Here is a 23,113-nt window from a genome sequence, read left to right as displayed (position 1 = left end):
ATCTAGTAACACATCTGGAGAGAAGGGACTTCGTGACAAAGCACCAACATGGGTTCAGGGAAGGTAAATCTTGCCTTACTGGCTTCATAGAATTCTACGACCAGGTGAAAAAGATTACGCAAGAAAGACAAGGCTGGGCAGACTGCATTTTTTTGGACTGTCGGAAAGCCTTTGATACAGTCTCCCATAAGAGGCTGGTACATAAGCTAGAGAGACAGGCAGGAGTAACTGGTAAAGTGCTCCAGTGGATAAGGAAATACCTAAGGAATAGGAAGTAAAGAGTTACAGTGAGAGGGTGAGACTACAGATTGACGTAAAATCACCAGTGGAGTCCAACAGGAATCTGTACTAGTTCCTATCCGCTTTCTGATATATGTGAACGATCTCCCGGATGGTACAGACTCATTCCTCTCGATGTTTGCTGACGATGCCAAAATTATGAGAAGGATAAAGACAGAGGACTGCTTGAGGCTTCAAGAAAACCTAGACAAACTAAAGGAATGGTCAAAAAAATGGTTGTTAGAGTTTAACCTAAGCAAATGTAATGTATTGAAGATAGGTGTAGAGAGCATAAGGCCAGTTACAAGGTATCATTTGGGGGATGAAATTCTACACGAGCCAGCGAGAGAGAAAGACCTGGGGGTTGATATCACGCCAGACCTGTCCCCTGAAGCCCATATCAAGAGAATAACATCAGCGGCATATGCCAGGTTGGCTAACATAAGAACGGCATTTAGACACTTGTGCAAGGAATCATTCAGAACTTTGTATACCACCTATATCAGACCAATCCTGGAGTATGCAGCCCCAGCATGGAGTCCATATCTAGGGAAGCATAGGACCAAACTGGAAAAAGTTCAAAGGTTTGCCACCAGACTAGTACCCGGGCTGAGAGGTATGAGCTACGAGGAGAGACTACGGGAATTAAACCTCACGTTGCTAGAAGACAGAAGAGTTAGGGGGGATATGATCACCACGTACAAGATTCTCAGAGGAATTGACAGGGTAGATAAACACGGGCTATTTAATACAAGGGGCATACGCACAAGGGGACACAGGTGGAAACTGAGTGCCCAAATGAGCCACAGAAATATTAGAAAGATTTTTTTAGTGTCAGAGTAGTTGACAAATGGAATGCATTAGGAAGTGATGTGGTGGAGGCTGACTCCATACACAGTTTCAAGTGTAGATACGATAGAGCCCAATAGGCTCAGGAACCTGTACACCAGTTGATTGACAGTTAAGAGGCGGGACCAAAGAGCCAGAGCTCAACTTCCGCAAGCACAAATAGGTGAGTACACACAAACACACACAACACCTCCCATGACCCCTCTGACCCCACTGCATTCAAATCCATCTGCTTCATCCCACATTCCATGGACCTCCTCATCCCCTCAACCCCCAAAACCCACCCAGCCCTCATCCCCTCAACCCCCAAAACCCACCCAGCCCTCAACCCCCAAAACCCACCCAGCCCTCATCCCCTCAACCCCCAAAACCCGCCCAGCCCTCATCCCCTCAACCCCCAAAACCCGCCCAGCCCTCATCCCCTCAACCCCCAAAACTCGCCCAGCCCTCATCCCCTCAACCCCCAAAACCCACCCAGCCCTCATCCCCTCAACCCCCAAAACCCACCCAGCCCTCATCCCCTCAACCCCCAAAACCCGCCCAGCCCTCATCCCCTCAACCCCCAAAACCCGCCCAGCCCTCATCCCCTCAACCCCCAAAACCCGCCCAGCCCTCATCCCCTCAACCCCCAAAACCCGCCCAGCCCTCATCCCCTCAACCCCCAGAACCCGCCCAGCCCTCATCCCCTCAACCCCCAAAACACACCCAGCCCTCATCCCCTCAACCCCCAAAACCCACCTAGCCCTCATCCCCTCAATCCCCAAAACCCACCTAGCCCTCATCCCTCTTCAGCCCCTCTCCTTCCATGTGACGCCCTCCCTTACGAGGGGGGCACATGACCCCCCCCCCGCCAGTGGAGTGACTGTGGGACCCCCCAACCTCTTCCTCCATTTCCTTCTTCCCCCCTTCTGCCCCAATGCCAACACCTACCCTCGGATCCCCCAAGACACCCCCTCGGATCCCCCCTACCCCCCAGACACCCCCCGGATCCCCTCAGACCCCCCGGATCCCCAGACACCCCCGAACCCCCCAAATACCCCCCCGGATTCCCACAAACACCCCCCTGGATTCCCCAAGACACCCCCCGGATCCCTCCAGATTCCCCCAGATACCCCTTGGATCCCCCCAGACACCCCCTGGATCCCCCCAGACACCCACCGGATCCCCCCAGACACCCCCCGATCCCCCCAGACACCCCCGGATCCCTCTAAACATCCCCGGATCCCCCCAGACCCCCTCCCCCTGATCCCACCAGATCCCCCCCGGATCCCCCCAGACACCCCCCCGGATCCCCCCAGACACCCCCTGGATCCCCCAAGACACCCCCCAGATCCCCCCAGACACACCCGGATCCCCCCAGACACCCCCTGGATCCCCAAGACGCCCCCGGGATCCCCCCAGACACCCCGGATTCCCCTAGGCACCCCTTGGATCCCCCCAGACACCCCCTGGATCCCCCAGACACCCTCCGGATCCCCCCAGACACCCCCCGATCCCCCCAGACACCCCCGGATCCCCCCAAACATCCCCGGATCCCCCCAGACCCCCCCGGATCCCCCCAGATCCCCCCCGGATCCCCCCAGACACCCCCCCCCGGATCCCCCAGACACCCCCTGGATCCCCCAAGACACCCCCCAGATCCCCCCAGACACCCCCGGATCCCCCCAGACACCCCCTGGATCCCCAAGACGCCCCCGGGATCCCCCCAGACACCCCCAGATTCCCCTAGACACCCCTTGGATCCCCCAGACACCTCCCGGATCCCCCCAGACATCCCCCGGATCCCCCCAGACAACCCCCTGAATCCCCAAGACACCCCACCGGATCCCCCCAGGCATCCACCAAACCCCCAGAAAAACTCTAGTAAAAGAGTTTCCATGAAGAATCTCAAGGTTTGGTACACCAATGCTGATGGGGTATCTAATAAAGCAGAAGAGATAAAAGAAAGAGTGAGTGAGGCAGATCCTGACATGGTTGCAATAGTGGAAACTAAAATAAATGACATGATCTCAGATGCAATCTTTCCAGAGGGGTACCAGGTGATAAGAAAAGAGAGGACAAAGAGACAGGGAGAGGGAGTGGCACTCCTAATAAAGCAGAAATGGAAGTTTGAAGACCTGGGAAATCGGGTTACCAATGAGAGCACAAGCTTCATACATGGAACTCTGACAGTAGATGGGAGGAAGATTGTGATCTTGGTAATCTACAATCCCCCTCCAAACAGTAGAAGACCCAGGCAGGAGTATGATGACAACAACAAGGCATGCATAGATGAACTGCAGAAGGCAGCAACACTAGCCCACAGAATGAGAGCGAAACTGCTGGTCATGGGGGACCTAAATCAGAGAGAGATAAATTGGGAATCAAGGAATCCCCATGGAGGGGACGAAAACGGGGGAAGGGGGGCGAAGTTAGTAGATGCTATAGACAGGAATTTCCTAACACAACATGTGAAGGAAGACACAAGGGAAAGAGGAGGAGATGCACCGAGCCTATTAGACCTGATTTTCACCCAGAACGTAGAAGACATTGAGAATTTGGAGCACGAAATACCTCTAGGGGTCAGCGACCATTGTGTCTTAGTCTTTGACTACATGATGGAATTCAAACTTGTGACCAAGGGCCAAGAGATCAGGGAAAATTAGAGTTGACTACAAGAAAGGGGACTATAGGAGGATAAGGGACTATCTGGGTGAAGTGTAGTGGGAGGAAGAAATTAGAGGAAAAACAGTCCAAGATATGATGGACCTAGTCATACAGAAATGCCAGGAGCCCGAAGAAAGATTTATACCAACAGTAAAGGGAAAAAATAAGAAGGAATATAATAACCCATGGTTTAATAGACAATGTCAGGAAGCAAAAATGGCCAGTAGGCGGGAGTGGAGGTAGTACAGAAGACAAAGGAAAGAGGACAACAGGATCAGCTGCAACAGAGCTAGGAACGATTACATTAACATACGACGAACATCGGAGAGGGACTATGAGGGATATTGCGATCAAATAAAAAGCACAACCTAAGTTACTACACAGCCATATAAGAAGAAAAATGTCGGTGAACGATCAAGTGACAAGACTAAGGAAAACAGAGAGGGCATGTACTGAAAGTGACAAGGAAATGTGCGAGGCACTGAATACCAGTTTCCATGGATTGTTCACTACCGAGCCTGAACAGCTCCCATTGTTAGAAGAGATTACCCTAGATGAAAGACTATCAGATATAGAAGTGACAGCAAAGGAGGTAATGCAACAGTTGACAACACAGGAAGCAACTAAAGCAGTTGGACCAGACAAAGAATCACCGTGGATACTAAAAGGAGCAGCACAGGCCCTCAGCGTGCCTCTGGCAATGATCTTTAATGAGTCACTTATATCAGGAGAATTACCCAGTTGCTGGAAGAAGGCAAATGTCGTGCCGATCTTCAAGAAAGGTGATAGGGAGGAGGCACTTAACTATAGACCCGTATCACCGACAAGCATCCCCTGTAAAATACTGGAAAGAATAATTAGGCTACGACTGGTTGCACACCTGGAGTACGTTAGGTTTGTGAACAAACATCAACATGGGTTCTGGAAAGGGAAATCGTGCCTAACAAACCTTTCGGAATTCTATGATAAAATAACGAGGATAAGACATAACAGAGATGGTTGGGCACACTGCATATTTCTGGACTGCCAAAAAACCTTTGATACAGTACCACACATGAGACTCCTGTTCAAACTCGAGAGGCAGGCGGGGGTGGGAGGAAAGGTCCTAGCATGGATAAGGAACTACCAATGAGGTTGTTTATGCCTATTAGTGAGTTATTTTCATAAAGAGCAATATCACGTTTGAAAATGGGATCGAAAATATTTGGGATAAGAGGACATTCAAGCAATTTATGTTGTACAAAGTATAAACTATCACTAATATTTTTACAATCATCTATTAATCCTGAATATACCGAATTGGATGATGTTTGATTAATAGGATAGGTAAAATATGGCATTATAGTAGTAGTAGTAGTAGGAGCACTATTAGTAGTGGTGGTGGTGGTAGTAGTAGTAGTAATAGTAGTAGTAGTAGTTAATTTGTACATATCATGTGTTGAATCTAATTGATTCTGAATTGAAGTATGTTGGATCATTTTCCAGAGAAAAGCTGTAATATCAGTTCCTGGTTCCAAAAGTTTATAAAGTTCTTTTTTTTTTTTTACAAATTCTATAGTTACAATGTAATAAAAACATGCATATATATATATATATATACTATAACTAGAGAAATAAAAAAAAATGAATGAACTTGATGAAATACCTTATGAATTAGTTGATGATGAAGGCCAACCTTTAATTAATAATTTAATTGACTTTGATATTCAAAAATTACACTTGGTTCCTAAAATACATTTCCTTTCTATTTTTAAGAAAAAACATAAATATATTCAATCTTTTACTCAAAAGGAATCTGCTTTTGTAGCGGCCTTAACATTAGCATTTATTCAATATGGCAAGAAAAATGGATTTATATTAACAATATCAAATATTGTACATGAGTCCCTCTTAGAACCTAATTGGGGAATGTCAAATACATTTCTTCTTGAAATATATTGGCATCGAAATGGTGACTATTCATCACCCAAAACTTTTACTTCAAACCAAAATCATTATATCTTGAACCGTTTTCATCATATTGAAAAAGAAAACAAAAAATCTAAATTAAATATATTTCAGTATACCATATTTCTTATTCTTATAATTTTAATAACATTATTTTGTTTTTATTATATGTACATATATTTGTTTGATACCTTAGGAGACTGACTTCCAGCTGCCAATACTATTTGAAGTAACCCACCCCATTCCCTTTCTTCCTCCTAAAAATGTATCTGTATAACATAGGCGATTTTTTTTTTTTTTTTTTTTTTTTTTTTTGCTTGAACCAAGTACATTATCAAATAAAATTTTAATATATTATAAAAAATAGATACAATTATGTCAAATCAAAATCCAGTTTTAAGTGATACAGAAGAGATGGAGGAAAATGATTCGGATACTACAGTGGAACTGGAAGACTTGAATAACCCCTCAACTTCAACTTCTACTCCAAAGACAAAAAAATCAAAGCTAAATCGAACCAGCACGACACAGGATGATGATGATTCGGATACTTCAGTGGAACTGGAAGACTTGAATAACCCCTCAACTTCAACTTCTACTCCAAAGACAAAAAAATCAAAACTAAATCGAACCAGCACGACACAGGATGATGATGATTCGGATACTTCAGTGGAACTGGAAGACTTGAATAACCCCTCAACTTCAACTTCTACTCCAAAGACAAAAAAATCAAAGCTAAATCGAACAACTCCCCAAAAATCAAAGCTAAATCGAACAACTCCCAAAAAATCAAAGCTAAATCGAACAACTCCCCAAAAATCAAAGTCAAACCGAACCAACACCCGTCAACGAACACGGGGAACCTCACCAGGCCCAGACACTAGAAGGAGATCATCTTCGGATATTGGATATAACAAACGTATATTATTTCCATTTAAATATTCTATCACGATGAATGATGTGGTAAAAGAGTGTAAATATAAGGTAATAGTATCTGAAAATATAAATCACATTACATTTAACAAGAAATTCTTCACATTTGTAAATTGTAAAACTTTACCATTAAGATTGTTAATTCACCAGTATATTACATTATCAATGTATATAATTATAAATACCAATTATGAACCCAGATCACGTGGTTCATGTTATCAAGCTGATGGCTCCTATCATTTTCCCACGTCGTTTTGTGGAGATTTGCTCATTATCCGAAAAATTTATGACATTGTTGGCCTGGGAGGAATCGGTAGAAATCTTAAATGGAAGATAAATCCAGCTCATGTTTCAGATAATGGTATTCTTTCAAATTATTGTGCACAATACACTGAAAAAATTAATAAATCAGTTTCTAGAAACAGTGAAAATAAAAATATATTCATTTATATAAAATTACTAACTAATTTATGGACATTTTTAACTGTACAAAAAGATAATGAGTGGCAAAATGCTCTTAGAAATAATCTTATTGATGAAATTGGAAAATTAAGTAAAATAATGAGAGTAACATGTGAAAATATTTATAAAGTAGGTTTTTGTGTTGAAAAATCTCCAATATATACACCAGAAAATTTTGCCAAATATTTAGATGAAGTAAGAAATATGAAACACTTAAATTGTAATGTTAGTAAAATGTCTAAGGAAGAAGCGATAGAACTTCATTTTTCCCTATTACAAAAATTTAATGATATTATAAAAACTGATACTCATATGTATGAAGTTCAATATTATCTGGCATATATACCACCAGATCATTGGAAGGAGTCTCAAAATGAAAGTAATGAAGTTAACGGAGAACAAGTTTTTTATAACAATTTAAACAAGTTAAACTTTAATCCATATACATGCAAAATATCTATTATGTAAATCCCATTTTCATTTAATCGAAAGAGAGAGTGAATGAGAGAGAGAGAGAGAGAGAGAGAGAGAGAGAGAGAGGCAGAGAGAGAGAGAGAGAGAGAGAGAGAGAGAGAGAGAGAGAGAGAGAGAGAGAGAGAGAGAGAGGCAGAGAGAGAGAGAGAGAGAGAGAGAGAGAGAGAGAGAGAGAGAGAGAGAGAGAGAGAGAGAGAGAGAGGAGGACTCAAATAGAAAATGGGATTCAATGAGATGATAACAGTTTCCTGTCAGGCTATATACAAGACAGAGCCCCTCCACACATTCTTCACAGTTGCTCTCCACACGCAACCAGGTCAGTGTTCTCATTTCCTTGCCATAACAGATTTTTTTTTTTTATATATTATACCAGAGTGTTTGTTTTTTTACAGTGAAACTGTGGGTATGGGTTGTTAATGTCATCCCAATATTTTTGTGCTTTTGAATTATTTTTTAAATTTGTGTTTTAATCTTTTAATAGTGACGAAAATATATCTTCGTTTCCCTTAAAAAAGTCGCTTAATGCTGTAATGATAATGTGACGGTACTGTGGTAATTCTCCAAATTCAGAACTATTTAATATATCCACCGTAATGAGATGAGGTGGAATATTTTGTATATAATCATAAAAACATACAAATATACGGAAAAAAGGAGATACTAGATTTTTACAGTTTAGTGTTTTATTTTCTTTGCTCATGGTATTGCCTAACTTTATATTTTTAAGGGATAAGCTATTTTTATATACAATTAGGAGGAAAATTATATAATAGTCTAAAGCTTGTCCTCGTATGTCATAAACTGTCCAATATAAAGCATCCATAAACTTTTCATCATTCAGATATTTCTCGCTCTGTGAGGCAATGAGACAGAGCCGATCCACACTTGATTCACAGTTGATCTCCATCCACGCGATCAGGTCAGTGTTCTCATTTCCTTGCCATAAAGGATTTTTATTTTGATATTCTAATAAACTGTGATATATATCACTATGGTTCTCAGATAAATATGCAAGTGATGGTTTTATGAATGGTGAATTAATTTTATAGCAAGAATATATTAGGCGATATAAAATAGGAATATATAAATATTTTTTAAAAGTATCCAATAGTTTTAAATCATGGAGATAAACCATGTGATATAGTGCGCCATGAATTGCTGATTCCATTGACTCGTTTGGCAATATATCTGTAAAGAGAGAATGAAATATTTCACCAATGGCATGAATCATAATGCGGAAAGTAATATTTTCATTAAAATAGATTGGGATGGTTTCAGATTTTTGAGCAACATTTATAAATTCTTTAACTGCCCATATATTTGTTTAATTTACATCGCCCAGTTTATTTAGAAAAAATATGGAATATTCACGAAGTTTGTCAGATATAAATTTAAGAGAATTTTCTGACCACTTTTCAATTTTATTTAATAAATTATTTTCATGAAGTATTTTTTGGAATTCAGGAGACATTTTGAATTTTCCACTTTTTATCTTACCAGAAATATTTCTTTTTCTGTGTGAAGAAATAAATATACTTTGTAATTTGGGAATCAAGAGTTTAAATATACATGATATTGATAGCAATTCATGGCTTAATTTTTCTCCATTATCGCCTAATTCCCATATATTTTCAGTTTCCAGTGTATTGAGAGCGGAAAATATAAGATCTGGAATGTTAGTCATCACACCATGTCTAGGAAGAAAAATGTTAGTATCACGTATATAAAACGTCATGTTAACTTCCCTGACTAATTCTGGTGGAAGGATAGTTTCAATGGGGATCACTCGACTTATGATTTGAATAAACCAATTAGTTAATCTACGGGGATCTAGAATAAGATTATTTTCTGTTGTAGATATATCTAGAAGAACCACTGGAAGACATCCCACAATACGTGTATCTTCTTCCTTTTGTTTGTGCTCCGTAAAAGTTGATTCCAAAGAAGTTACTGAATTTAATTTTAGTTTGAATAGGTCACTAATGTATTTACGATTGGCCCAAGTTATAATTACATCCCCTCCAGGAGTGTTGAGAATTTCTTTAATTGAAAGTGTACATGTTTTTTATGGACATCATCTTCGTCTTTATACTGAAATACGATTTGTGAACTAGGTGGAGAGGCTACAAAAACATTTGATGGTTTTTTATGCCAGTTAAAATTCGTATCCATTTTTTTATGTAAAAAAAAAAATTAAAATTATGTTTAAAAAAATGTTAACATTCATAATAATTTTAATAGCATCAGGGAGTGTGGATAGTAATGAACTTGAAGTTATTATCAAACCTGGTGTTGTTTTTGCCCGCCAATATAAAACACTGTTAGTAGATTCACAGGAAAGATTGTTCTATAGCTTCAACTTTACAATTTATGAAAACATTTTCAATAAATTTTTAACTCTTTTGAATAGTTGTAAGCAAAAATGTCCTTTTGAAACATTTAATGGAATTTATAAACTTATTCGAATTATTAATCGACAACAAGAACTTATAAAAAAATATAAATTTTTAAAAAATTCTGATACAATAATATCCAATGATCATTTTGTATGGAAATATCCACATAAAGAAATTATTTCTGAACAAATTATTTTTTTCAAGGAAACAATTGAAATGTTAAATTCAATTAACAAAACAGAATTAAATCGTAGAGAATTGTGTGTATATATCAGTTTTATACATAGTACCATAAATACAATTATATCAGACATTGAACACACAGAAGTAGAATTAGATTTAATGTATTCTACAGGAATACTCTCAAGATATATTTTCAATCGTTTACCATTTGAAAAAGACTTAATTCAGATTCGAAATCGAAAAAAATTGATCTTTAATGATTCATCAATTGATGATTTAATGTCAATTTATTATAAACTCTGCCGGGTGTCAGTATATTATACTGATAACAGGTTTATATTAGTAGTTTATTTTCCCATAGTTACCACCAATAATCCACCTAATCATGGATTTTTGTATTCAGTAATACCAGTTTATACAAATGTTAACGAAAAATGGAGTGCATCTTTAGAAGTTGAAGATAACAAGTACTTAATGGTATTACAAATTGAAAGTGAATATTGGTATATGGTAATGTCAAAGGAAAACTTTGATGTTATTAATAGTACCTTAGTCATCATTAGTTTTTCATATTTTAATTTAAATTCACACAAATCTCACAATTGTATTAGTGCTGCTTTTAATCAATCTGATGAGGCTATTTTAGAATTATGTAATTATAAATTAACACAAAAATTCAATCCTATATTTATACCTATTGTACCTGGAATTTGGATTTATTCTATTAATAATATCTTAAAATTAAACATATTATGTGGTGGTAATATTAGTCATCGCTTATATCAACAACATATATTATATCCGGGTGTTAGTTTATTAGAATTGAATAGAGCATGCTATGCCTTTTCAAATTTTTCAGAAACATCATCTGATGGATTAAGATTATTTTATAATTATAATACGGTATTTTCACATCTAAATAAGATACTAATAAATACACATCAATCTACTAATTTCCTGAAAAAAATAATTGAGAACAATAATAATCCCAATACACACATGCATTTAATCGATGTGTATTATTTGTCAATAATAAATCAATATTTTATTATTTTATGTATATGCCTTATATCCATATTAATTATATATATAATGTTTTCTATATGTTTATGTCATTATTGTTATAAACACTATTGTAATGCTGCTACTACTACTACTACTACTACTACTACTACTACTACTACTACTACAACTCCAGTTAACACTATGACTTTAACAACTAGTAGTAATACACAACCAGAATCCACCCCATTAATAATGTCATCCTTTTCATTACCCCCTAATCTTCCCCCCTATCCTCCTTTACCCCCTAATCTTCCCCCCTATCCTCCTCTACCCCCCTCTCCCTCCTTCTTCTTCTTTTTCCTCTTCTTTTTCTTCTTCACCTTCTTTTTATCCTCTGCCTTCAGCCACTATATATATGAATGAGAATTCTATTTATGATTCACCACGTGAACTTTATATGACAATGAAAGGAAATAAATAAAAATGATTACTATTATTTATTTTCTTATAATAATTTACTTATTTATATGTACAATAATTATAGGAGGTGAGGCGATACAAAGAAAAAGAAAGTTATTTCACTATGGTATAACAAGACAAAAAAATATATCGTCATTAGAATGGTATATTGATCAGGCTGAAAGCGATGATGATGCATTAGATAATAATCCATTATTAATTTTATCAACATATGGACATCATCAGGATGACAATCATCATCAAGCCTGTAAAGTATGGGAAGGTATGAAACTAAATCAGTGTTGTATATTTTTACCTTATCCTTTATATTCTAAAGAAGGTAATGAAATATTACCAGCTAGTGCCTCCTGGCAGGATGGATATTGGTTTGAAATATCTCCTACTAATCCCCTAAAAATACCTACAGTTCCAGTATGTTCAACCACATTAGGTAAATTAATATGGCAAGATTACAATTTCACGTGTGAATGTACAACTCATGGATTATTTAGTGGAAAACATTGTGATCAATCCACATCCAAACTTACTATAGATAATGGATGCAAAAAAGTTGGATGGATTCATGATCTGAATATTGTAGACATATCTAAATTTAATCCAGTCAAAGAAGGCATATGTGTAGAATGTTCTATTCCTGAAACAGTACCGAATATAGAAGGAATGGAACCTTCTTGTATCCATGTTCACCTTAATAATAATTCCTCCTCTCTAGACATAACCACCACCACCACGACTACTAACGCTTTATATAGAACAAATGTTCCATCTGATACCAAGGCACCTTGCGTGTACGACGCGTTAAATGAAAATAATTACAATGAAATTAATAAATATGTAGAAGGATATGGTTGCTCATGTGACTATTTCAGTGGTTACGTTGAGGTTTTAATTCCTTCATTAGTTGGCCAGTTTCGTGAAAAAAATTTGATTAGTAATGCCTGTGTGAAAATTGGTCATAACACAATGAACCCTCATCGAGTTGATTTGGCTTACTATACACTAGAGAATGGTGGCAAACCTTTACAAATGCACACTTACTATGAACTCGAACCCCTTTTCCAACCCCTGATGTCTAAAGCCAAATCAACATTAAAAAGTGATGTTGAATTTATTATAGATCAACCGGCAATAGCAAAGGTAAATGCCTGTGATTGGATGAATCGTCACATTAAAGCTGATCCACACCAAAAACTATGGCGTTTGAGACATGATGAACGAGGAGATGACTGGCCTGTGGTTCATAAGACAAAATTGATTAATCATTATAGGCGCCGGCAAGAAACTTATCCCCTATATATCTATCGATTAGCGGTTAGTCCTGGATATGAAGACAAGCTTTTTTATGAGACGACTGACGATCGTCGACTATCTAATGCTATTTGGGGCCATCCAATTGTATTCAGCTATTACTCAGAGAGTATTTGGCATGAACTTACTACCCTTAATCCCTTGGGAGTAACTGAGGGGTGGTATTTTGGTTTAACTATGCTCACTCAACCAGGTCATATAGTTCGACTAGATACACGTGGACAATTTAGGAACCCAGGTGAGGTTATACCTAATGTGGTTCCACCTGATTATCATGATTTAATTGACCCCCGGCAACCTATTGCTCATCCAGGTATATTATATATTACGTATGTGGTTAATACTTAATCTCTCTCTCTCTCTCGACTTGATTTGACCTTTAACACATTGATCTCCTTAGAGCCACACTCTGTACATGGTCCAACACCCAGCCCCACTACCCCTCTTGACTATGATAACTGCGTCGCCAGGGAATCCCAAAAATTCCCCTGTGACTACTATACCCACAGGCCAGGGAATATAAATATATCCCTGTGACTATAGATCGACTCACGTGCCAGGAAACATACCCCTGTGACTACGAATTAATAAAGTACATTGAAGAAATGGAAAGACAATCAGATAACAAACAGCCAACAACGCCACCTCCCCTTTCTATATATGTTAATGAAGTATTTCGACCTATAAACCAGGAAGAATCTAATAATAGTGATAGTAGCATCAGTAGTAGTATCAGTCTAAATGATGTTGATGTTAATAATCTTTTAGAAATCAATAACTTCAGTAGTAAGAGATTTAATAAGATTGTAAATAGCTACCTCATGTTTGAAGAGGATAATATAATTAAATTATATTTTGTAAATGTAATGAAAATGTTGGTTGATAATAGTAGTAATATTAATAACGTTATTTTAAAATATTTCATTTATGTTTTAAGTCTTTATTGTATTTCTATGTATTATTTTTACAATATTTATAACATTTTTAGTGTTATATCTTTAAAAGTAGTAACTAGAGATGATGTGAATTTTTTTAAAATGTTTCAAAACAAAAATATACAAACATTTAAGGTATATTTGTAGAGTCAAGATAAAATTAACATTCTGATAAATAATCCTATTCTGTCCCTCAACAAAAACATTTACAATAGTTTATGCCATATAATGTTTATTGTAAAATTTAGAGGTCAATATATTAGCGACATGTACAACCAAATGTTGTTTACAATATCAACAAAAATAGTTGAAGGGGAAAATGGACTTTATTTTTTTCAAAATTTGGAGTGTGATAAATTTAATATCGAAAGATGGAATCCGGATAAACTATTTCAGTTATAATCAGCTTTATTATAAAGATTCCTGCCTTTTCGGAGGAATTTCAGTATTATCTTCATTCTTTCTCTTTTGTGAAATAAATTGTGGACGGTGGCTAAATAATGGAACCTGATTACTTTTTACTCTAATTATTTGTGAATTAATATTTTCATTGTTTACTTCTGGGAAATAGACTATACCGTCATCATCAAGAAAAATTCCATTTTCTTTATCATATTTAAGATCTACAGTGAGTTCATTTTTATGCTTAATTTTAATTATTTTGTTTATATATATATATATATATGTCCATCTGTTTTAACCCGGTTAATAAATTCTTTAATGTTGGGATGTGTCATTTGATAATAACAATTTTCAAACTGTATATATATTAGAAACATATATAAATAATTATAAAATAGTACCACACATTTTATCCAAATCACTTTGGTCAAAATTACTTTTTCCAAGACATAGAAAGTATGGTGCTAATTCAATCATACAAGGAGAACACACACTTAAATACTTACGATGATCACCCACAAAATTACTTGGTTTACGCCAATTAAACCGAAATGATATCTTGGCTGTACGATAATTACATAGAGTGCAGGATGTTGTTTGTAATTCTATTTTATTAGCCTGAGACATTAAAAAAACAAAACCTTTAAATGTATCATTTCTAAATGATGATACACTCAGTCCTGCAATTATCACATCGATTCCACAACCTTGACATACATGAACAAATTCAGTTAAATTTTCTGGATAAAACAAATGAGCATCGTCGATAAAAATAGTATCAAAGTGAAGAATATAGTCTTTATAATCTAAGTAAGTTTCACTCCGGATTTGGATTTCAGTCGGAATTATTGATCGACATTTTATTTGTTTTAATTGTACACATCTAGGCAAAATCAAAATGGTTTTATTTTTATTTTCTCTGCAATGTGTTTCAGTAAGTTGCAAAAGTCGAGACGATTTTCCTGAGGCCATTAAACCAGTAATAACTGTCAAAGTGCCCTCTCGGTTTTCGTGTTTATTAAACAAACTGACAATAGTTTTGTATTTATCCAAAACCAATGACTCTCTATGGTGGTGGTCTTTAGAAATATTTTCAGGGGAGTTTTGTATTCCCCAAACCTCTTTTATTGATGTTCCATTGAATGAGTAATCCAAATAGGTATATGGAATTCGATTATAGGAAATGGGATGTTCCTTAATTATTTCATCCATGTGGCTAACATCAAAATCCAACAAAGTCTCATCAAACTTATATATAAGCAATGTTTTTCTAACATCTTTCAATGTAAGAGAACCTGTCAAAATAGAATTTAGTATTGATTCACTTAGATTACAAAGAAGTATAATATGGGCATTGCGAAATTCAGATTCCAAATGACCATATTCCTCATCCTCATGCTCCATTGGATCATATATCCAGCTAGGGGATACCGCATTTGCAGTTAGACGAATATCATACTTAAGTTGCACACAATTGGAACCCATACACAAACTGTAAATCTTAACTTGGGGTATGTCCAAAAAACATTTGTCAGCATAATAAATAATTTCTTTTCCTAGTCTGTCTATTAATTCAATTGGAGATGTAATAAGGGTGGATTTAGTATCATCTGCCATGATTATGAGATACCCCAGTCCGAGCTCAGTTCAGGACAGCTGGAATAATTATAACTTATAGTCTTAATAAATACCTTTTATATTATTTATCATATTAAAAAATCTTATGCTAAAACATGAATAGTTCTTCTAATAATCTAATAAATTTTAAAGTTGTTGGGAATGATATGATTACTAACCCTTTACAGTTTCCTATCAATTCTACTGATGACATTACAAAATTTTTAAATACTACGTTAATTCCGGGAAATTTACCCATTCTCACAGATAATGATACATTAAATTATGTTACCAAAGAAACTCTAGAATCTCTTATTAATTCTTTGACACAACTATTGATTAGTCTTCCTGTTTTCCCTGCCAGACCAGCTTTAGAGTGGACCAAAAATGTGGAGAATGAATTAATTTTAAATATAATTGACGATTACATTAAAAATTGTCAGCATCTAAATGAAGAAGCTCATTTAAAAGAATCAACAAAGAGGGCTGAAGAAATCAGTAAATTATTTGATGAAAAACTAAAAAATCTTACAAATTCTGCACAAACAATCCCACCCATAATATATGCACAACCACCTCCACCACCACCAACCCAACTGCCCCTACATACACACTCTTCATTCCATTATTCACCCCATCAACAATTCCCTAGTTCTTATTATCAATGTCAGTGTCAATATACCCCACTTCTCCTTACTGTTATTATCATTCCCATCCTCCTCTAACAAGTGTTGTTACCTCTTCTCCTCCTCCTCATCGTTCTCCTCCTCCCCCTCCCCCTCCCACTGTCAACCCCACCCATACTCATCAAAATCCTTATATACCACAATCTCCCAATACCCAATTACCATTCACCTCTCAGTCATCACCACAGCAGCAAACATCCCAATCCTCCCCACCACCACAATCTTCCTAAAATGGCAGATGTATTGAAAAGACAAAAAATTAAACTTCCATTTATGGCCCATGATATGTATATATATGTTGAATATTCATTACATGAGACAAATGTAAATATCCCTGTAGATGATCAGGAAAGCATATTCTACATATCTAACAAGGGAGTTGGTATGAGTCTGCATAACAAGAAAACTGGAAATTATTGTCGAATTGTAAAACTTGCCATATATAATTCGAATGATAAAAAAATTATAGAAAAATGTTCCAACCAGTACTCTTTGCCAGGTTTTATTGCTGGTTATGAGGTGATTGAATGCCTATTGTTTGCTGCTAAAACCATTGCTACTGAACACAATGTTTTTTCCATAATTCAACGTCCAGTTTTCATTGTGTGTAATGAAAGATTAATTATTGATATTTTGCATTATATAATAACAAATCTAATGATTAACGATGTATGGTGTAATGAATGGAAATGTGTTCCTAAAGCTAAAGATAAAATCAAGATCATATTATGGACATTTACAAATTTATCTGATTGGATGGAAGCCAAACGTTTATTTAAAACTGCTATTGTTCATAATTCCCAATTAAAATACTCTCTCTCTCATACGACCAACCTATCCCAGTTAAATTTTTGTAAACTTCAAGATATTTTACCCAGTTACTATAAAAATGTAAGTCGCGAAAAGAGACATGCCCATATAATTAATCGGCATAGACAACCCATTGTAATAAAGCCTAGAATATATGTGAATTTCAATCCTCAGGATGAATTTGGAACAAATATTACTACTCAATACAATAATTGTCTTAAGGTTTTTAACAGGTAATAAATAATTACTTATTGTTTAATTAATTTTATAGTTTTAGTTAAAACTTTTATGTGATTATTTGAATATAAATTTAATAATGATGGATTACTTTTCCCTAATGATTTATAATATCGGGCACTATGAACTGCTTCATATACAATTAATTTAAAAAGAAATAAATAGTCTTGGTATGTTACAGAATCCCCCCACTCCTGCCATATGATTGCTTCATTTTAGTTGAACGACATCTTTTCATTTGATTAAAAATTGAAACAAGATTTGTTTCTTCATGTAAAATGGCGTTTTTTAAAATGTCATGTTTACTGATTGTCCAACAAGATATGAGACCTAAATTATAGTCACTTCCAAAAAATATAAAATACAATACTGTTAAACTAAATAGTTGTTGAGAATTTATATTTAATTTAACCATAATATGATTATAATTGTTTAATCCAATGCATGATTGTCCATTATATGGTGGGATAACCAACATAACACGATCATCCTCTCGAAGAATGTACATTGCTGATATATCAGAGTCATTACTTATAATTATGTAACGGGAATTTTTATTTAAAATTTTATTAATAAAACGAAATAGAGTTATTTCACCCTCATTTCGTTGATCAAAAGGTAATGATTCAGTTGATAATAGAAATATGATATTAGGATGTTGAATGTCCATTTTTTTTTTTTATCATTGCAATTGTACATTTTTCTAAGGATAATTTTTCATGGGGAGAAAGAATGGAAAAGGGGTCAGATTTTTGTTGATTGCTACGATTTTTTGTAAAGAGAGACTTTCCATCCATAACAAAGTGTATTATCATATTATTACAAGTTCTTCCCTTATTATTAGTATTAGTATTATGATCATCATCATCATCGGTGTTATTGTTACTTAGTAAATTCATGAGAATATCACAATAGGCACAAATTATATTACATACTTTTTGGGCTGTAGCATTGATATCAATTGTTCCAACTTGTTTCCCTTTTATGGTATGTGCATGGAAAAAAACTGAACCATCAATCCCAATATATTTTAAATGGCTAAGACCTGAAGGAAAGAATTTCTTTAAATATTGATTTAGCTCTTTGTCATTTTGAACAGTTAACATTATCTTGGTATTAGTTAAACATTTGTTGAAGAAATGAAGACCCATAATATTGTATAAAAAATAAGCTTTTGTAAGTTCTTATATAATAGTTGAGATAAAAATATATAAATTATATTTTTAAATTAATGCTTCATTTCCAGAATCATCGGGTGAATGAAATAATAACCACCTCCAGAAGAAACATGTGAAAATGGACAAATTTAAAAAAAAAAACTTTGTTTTGAAGAAGTCTTCTAAAGAACAAAATCTAGAGCCCCGGAAAAGTGTAACCAACTTAAGAAGGACAGGAGGCCCCATTGAAGACCGACAGACGGCCCAAGAAGACAGGAAGAAGTCTTCTAAAGAACAAAATCTAGAGCCCCGGAAAAGTGTAACCAACTTAAGAAGGACAGAAGGCCCCATTGAAGACCGACAGACGGCCCAAGAAGACAGGAAGAAGTCTTCTAAAGTACAAAATCTAGAGCCCCGGAAAAGTGTAACCAACTTAAGAAGGACAGAAGGCCCCATTGAAGACCGACAGACGGCCCAAGAAGACAGGAAGAAGTCTTCTAAAGTACAAAATCTAGAGCCCCGGAAAAGTGTAACCAACTTAAGAAGGACAGAAGGCCCCATTGAAGACCGACAGACGGCCCAAGAAGACGGAAGAAGTCTTCTAAAGTATACAAAATCTAGAGCCCCGGAAAAGTGTAACCAACTTAAGAAGGACAGGAGGCCCCATTGAAGACCGACAGACGTCCCAAGAAGACGGGAAGAAGTCTTCTAAAGAACAAAATCTAGAGCCCCGGAAAAGTGTAACCAACTTAAGAAGGACAGGAGGCCCCATTGAAGACCGACAGACGTCCCAAGAAGACGGGAAGAAGTCTTCTAAAGAACAAAATCTAGAGCCCCGGAAAAGTGTAACCAACTTAAGAAGGACAGGAGGCCCCATTGAAGACCGACAGACGTCCCAAGAAGGTGGGAAGAAGCGAAAACGGACGTTTTCTAAAGAAGAACAAAATCAAGAGGTAAATGAAGAAGCTAAACCAAAATCTGGAAATTTTATAGAAAAGATTAATCCCAAAAATATCCAAGTAAAAGAAAAATATATTGGGTGTTGTTGTTTACATGATAAAGTTATATCAAGACAATTTGCTATTGTAGACGGAAGAATTAATATCCTAAATAACAGGTTGAATTTTATAAATGAAAGATTGGATATTGTTATGGAAAGTAATAGAGAACAAAACATTAAGAAAATAAATACGTTATTGAATAATATAAATGAGAAATTGTATATTTTGGAAAAAGAGAAAAAAGAATTAAGATCCTAAATATTATATGGGATAATTAATTTATATGAGAAATTGGATATTTTGAAAGTCATAGAGATTTACATTATTAGATGGGTAGTAGTATATAGTATAAAAGAAGTATGTATATGAACCATTAACACAAAGAGGAGCTGAAGAATAAGTAACAAAAATGGTTGAAATATATGAAATAATACCTAATTCTGAAATAGATAATTTTACTTCTATGTTTCTTACACCAGAATTAAAGGATAGATTTATGAACAAATATTCTTCAATGATCAATTTTGATATGTGTATTAGAGATATGGTATGGGAGTTATGTGCTACCCCACTTATTCCAACTTATGTCCAAAAAGAAATTGAAGATTTGTTGTTAACAAAAGCCATTAAAGAAAAATATATAAATAATACTGATTTAAAATTTATTCTTCGTATAAAAGACCAAACAATTGAAACGGATAAAAAAGTTTATATTAAGGTTGAGGAATTTACCCATTTTTTATGGAATAAAGTCAAAATTCAAATACATTTTGAAATGATAAGTTACCAACGACATCTATGCCAAGAAATTTATCAAAAGATGAGTAACGAACTAGATTATTTTTTCTTACACCCCAATATTATTGGTGCATATGAATTAAATAAATTATCACTTGTAGCATCTTTAGCTTACACACTACAGAATCTACATAAAATGTCTTGGCATGCATCCAGTTTTCAATTTATAAACGACCACAAAAAAGAGATTAAGTATTATCCTCAAATTGTAAATGGTATTAAACAAGAAATGTCTAATTCTTGGCTTTATATGAGTTTACTTAATGAGATGGTATATAAATGTAACCATAAATATAATGGTCAAATAAATGTTGTTTCCCTTAGAAATTTAGCCAAGTTCTCTAAAAAAAAACACTTGCTAATTATACAGAAGAAGAAAAAATAATTATTTTGAAAATAGTTAAAGATATTAAAAAACAAACAATGTCAGAGTGTTCATGGTTTTGTTTAGGGTTACTTGATTCATTATGTATGTAGTTAGTTATATGTTCTATTTTTAGTCAATTTTGTAATTGTTATAAATATAACATAATAAAATATATAGCTGTTTTATTTGTTATTTTGTTACCTAAAGATCAGCAATATAAAAAAAATATTAAAAAAATAGAGAATGTTTATATGTCAAAAAGAAGTTAATTCCTTAAAAGAATGTGCTTTCAGTTATATGCCTTTTTCCTATGAAAGTTGGTCGTGGAGTATTAATAATTCCTCAGAGAATAATTCAAAATTTGATGAATATTATTACCTTCCACTACATGACAATAAAGGATTTTATCAAATTGTTACCATGTTTCTCAAATATTGTAGCCAAATATATAATTCACTCTCTAATGATAAAAACCATAATCATAATGAATATATAGCAGGAAGATGCCGACTACGCCTATTACCAGGACTCTTGCTCTTAGGTTATGATACTTTGAAAAGTAAAGAAAGGGTATAGTATCTTTCTCATTTTTCACCAGTGATTTGCCATGCACTTGGGTTATTCCAACCTCGATTTCTAATTTTTCTGAAATTGTTACCAATCCAGGTTGGATTGCAACTACAATGCTAAAACCTAAAATACCACCTGTTTTTAATTTACCCCACCCTATTAGTATCTTCAGTCTTGCTGACAGTGGTTTAGTAGTAGCTTATCATTGGTCATCTATTCTCTTTTTGCTCTTAGAACCCATATTGGTGATACCTTCTTCTCAGCTTCAATCTAAAAATCTAAAGGGTAAGTGGGATCCACATCAATTAGTAAATAAAAGTAAAAAATATCTTAATGATAAAGAAGCAAGTATAAAACTTCTCGGTTCTCATTATATCATTCAATATTTTCCCAAGTCTCATCTTAATGAAAATACATTTTCTATTGCAGTCTTTCACTCAAAGCATTTACCGATCAACCAAGAACTACAACACGATTCATTTCAACCCTCAGATTTTATGAAATCCCTCATTTGGGGTATTTCTCTTCTACAACTGAGTCAAGAAAGTCTGAAATAAATAATGGCAACAAGTTCTTATTCCTCTCTACCACATCCTCCTCCTCCTCCTTATTCAATCATAAAACTGCAAAGTAGTGATGGTGATATTTTTGAAGTAGAATATGATATTATCAGACAGAGTGGTGTTATAAAAACCATTTTAAATGATTTGAGTGATGATACCAATGATGAAGCTATTCCTCTTCCAAATGTAAACACTATTATTTAAAAAAAAATAATTGAATGGTGTGGTTACCATCACAATAATAATGATAGTTCTATAATGTCATTTTCAAAATGGGATTTTGATTTTTTTGAACAAGATACATTGTTGCCAATAATTTTGGCAGCTGATTACTTAAATATTAAAGATCTAACTGACAAAGGAATCAAAATGTTTGCCAATATTATTAAAAAAATTGACAGTAGAAGAAATCAGAGAAATATTTCATATAACTAACGATTTGACACCTGAAGAAGAAGAAGAAATTATTAAAGAAACTAACTGGTGTAAATTTATATAATTATAAGACCAGAAAGGATGTAAAGAATAATTACTGTGGAGTTCGTAAACCGTAGACTTTGTATTAATGGTTAATGAAGGCAGAGGACATGACCTCTTGGGTGTTAGTAATAATTAGATGCTAGAAATTAGGTTTTGAAGATTTACTTTAAGGAGAAAATACAATATTTGATAATAGCTGTTGATATGTATTAATTAGATCCATATTAAATGATTATAGTAAGTAACAAACAGTACACTGATGAGGAAACATTATATACTTATATAGTCTGTTGATATGCATACTCCTTTTTCTTCTTATAATTATTCTCTAAATATTCATTATATTTTTGAATACACCAATCATATGACATCAAATATACATAATATATTATCATTAACAAAACAAAAGAAGTTATTGAATAATGTAAGATAATAATAAAATATTCATCATTTTATCATTTATTACATTTTCACTAACTTCTACTGAGAATGTACTCTGTTCCGTTAACACCAAAGTGGTATTTTCAG

At 35.1% G+C, this 23,113-nt stretch overlaps 1 pseudogene; it reads left to right on the top strand.

The window, feature by feature from the left end:
• Nucleotides 1–4,174: 4,174 nt before the first annotated feature.
• LOC123755554 (ribonucleoside-diphosphate reductase subunit M2 B pseudogene) overlaps nt 4,175–23,113 on the top strand; it is a 51,793-nt pseudogene continuing 32,854 nt past the window's right edge.

This window comes from Procambarus clarkii, unplaced genomic scaffold (assembly GCF_040958095.1).
Source record: "Procambarus clarkii isolate CNS0578487 unplaced genomic scaffold, FALCON_Pclarkii_2.0 HiC_scaffold_124, whole genome shotgun sequence".
In the NCBI taxonomy this organism is placed as follows: Eukaryota; Metazoa; Arthropoda; class Malacostraca; order Decapoda; family Cambaridae; genus Procambarus; species Procambarus clarkii.
Note: the sequence above shows the minus strand (reverse complement) of the source record. Positions and strands in the feature narration are given on the sequence as shown.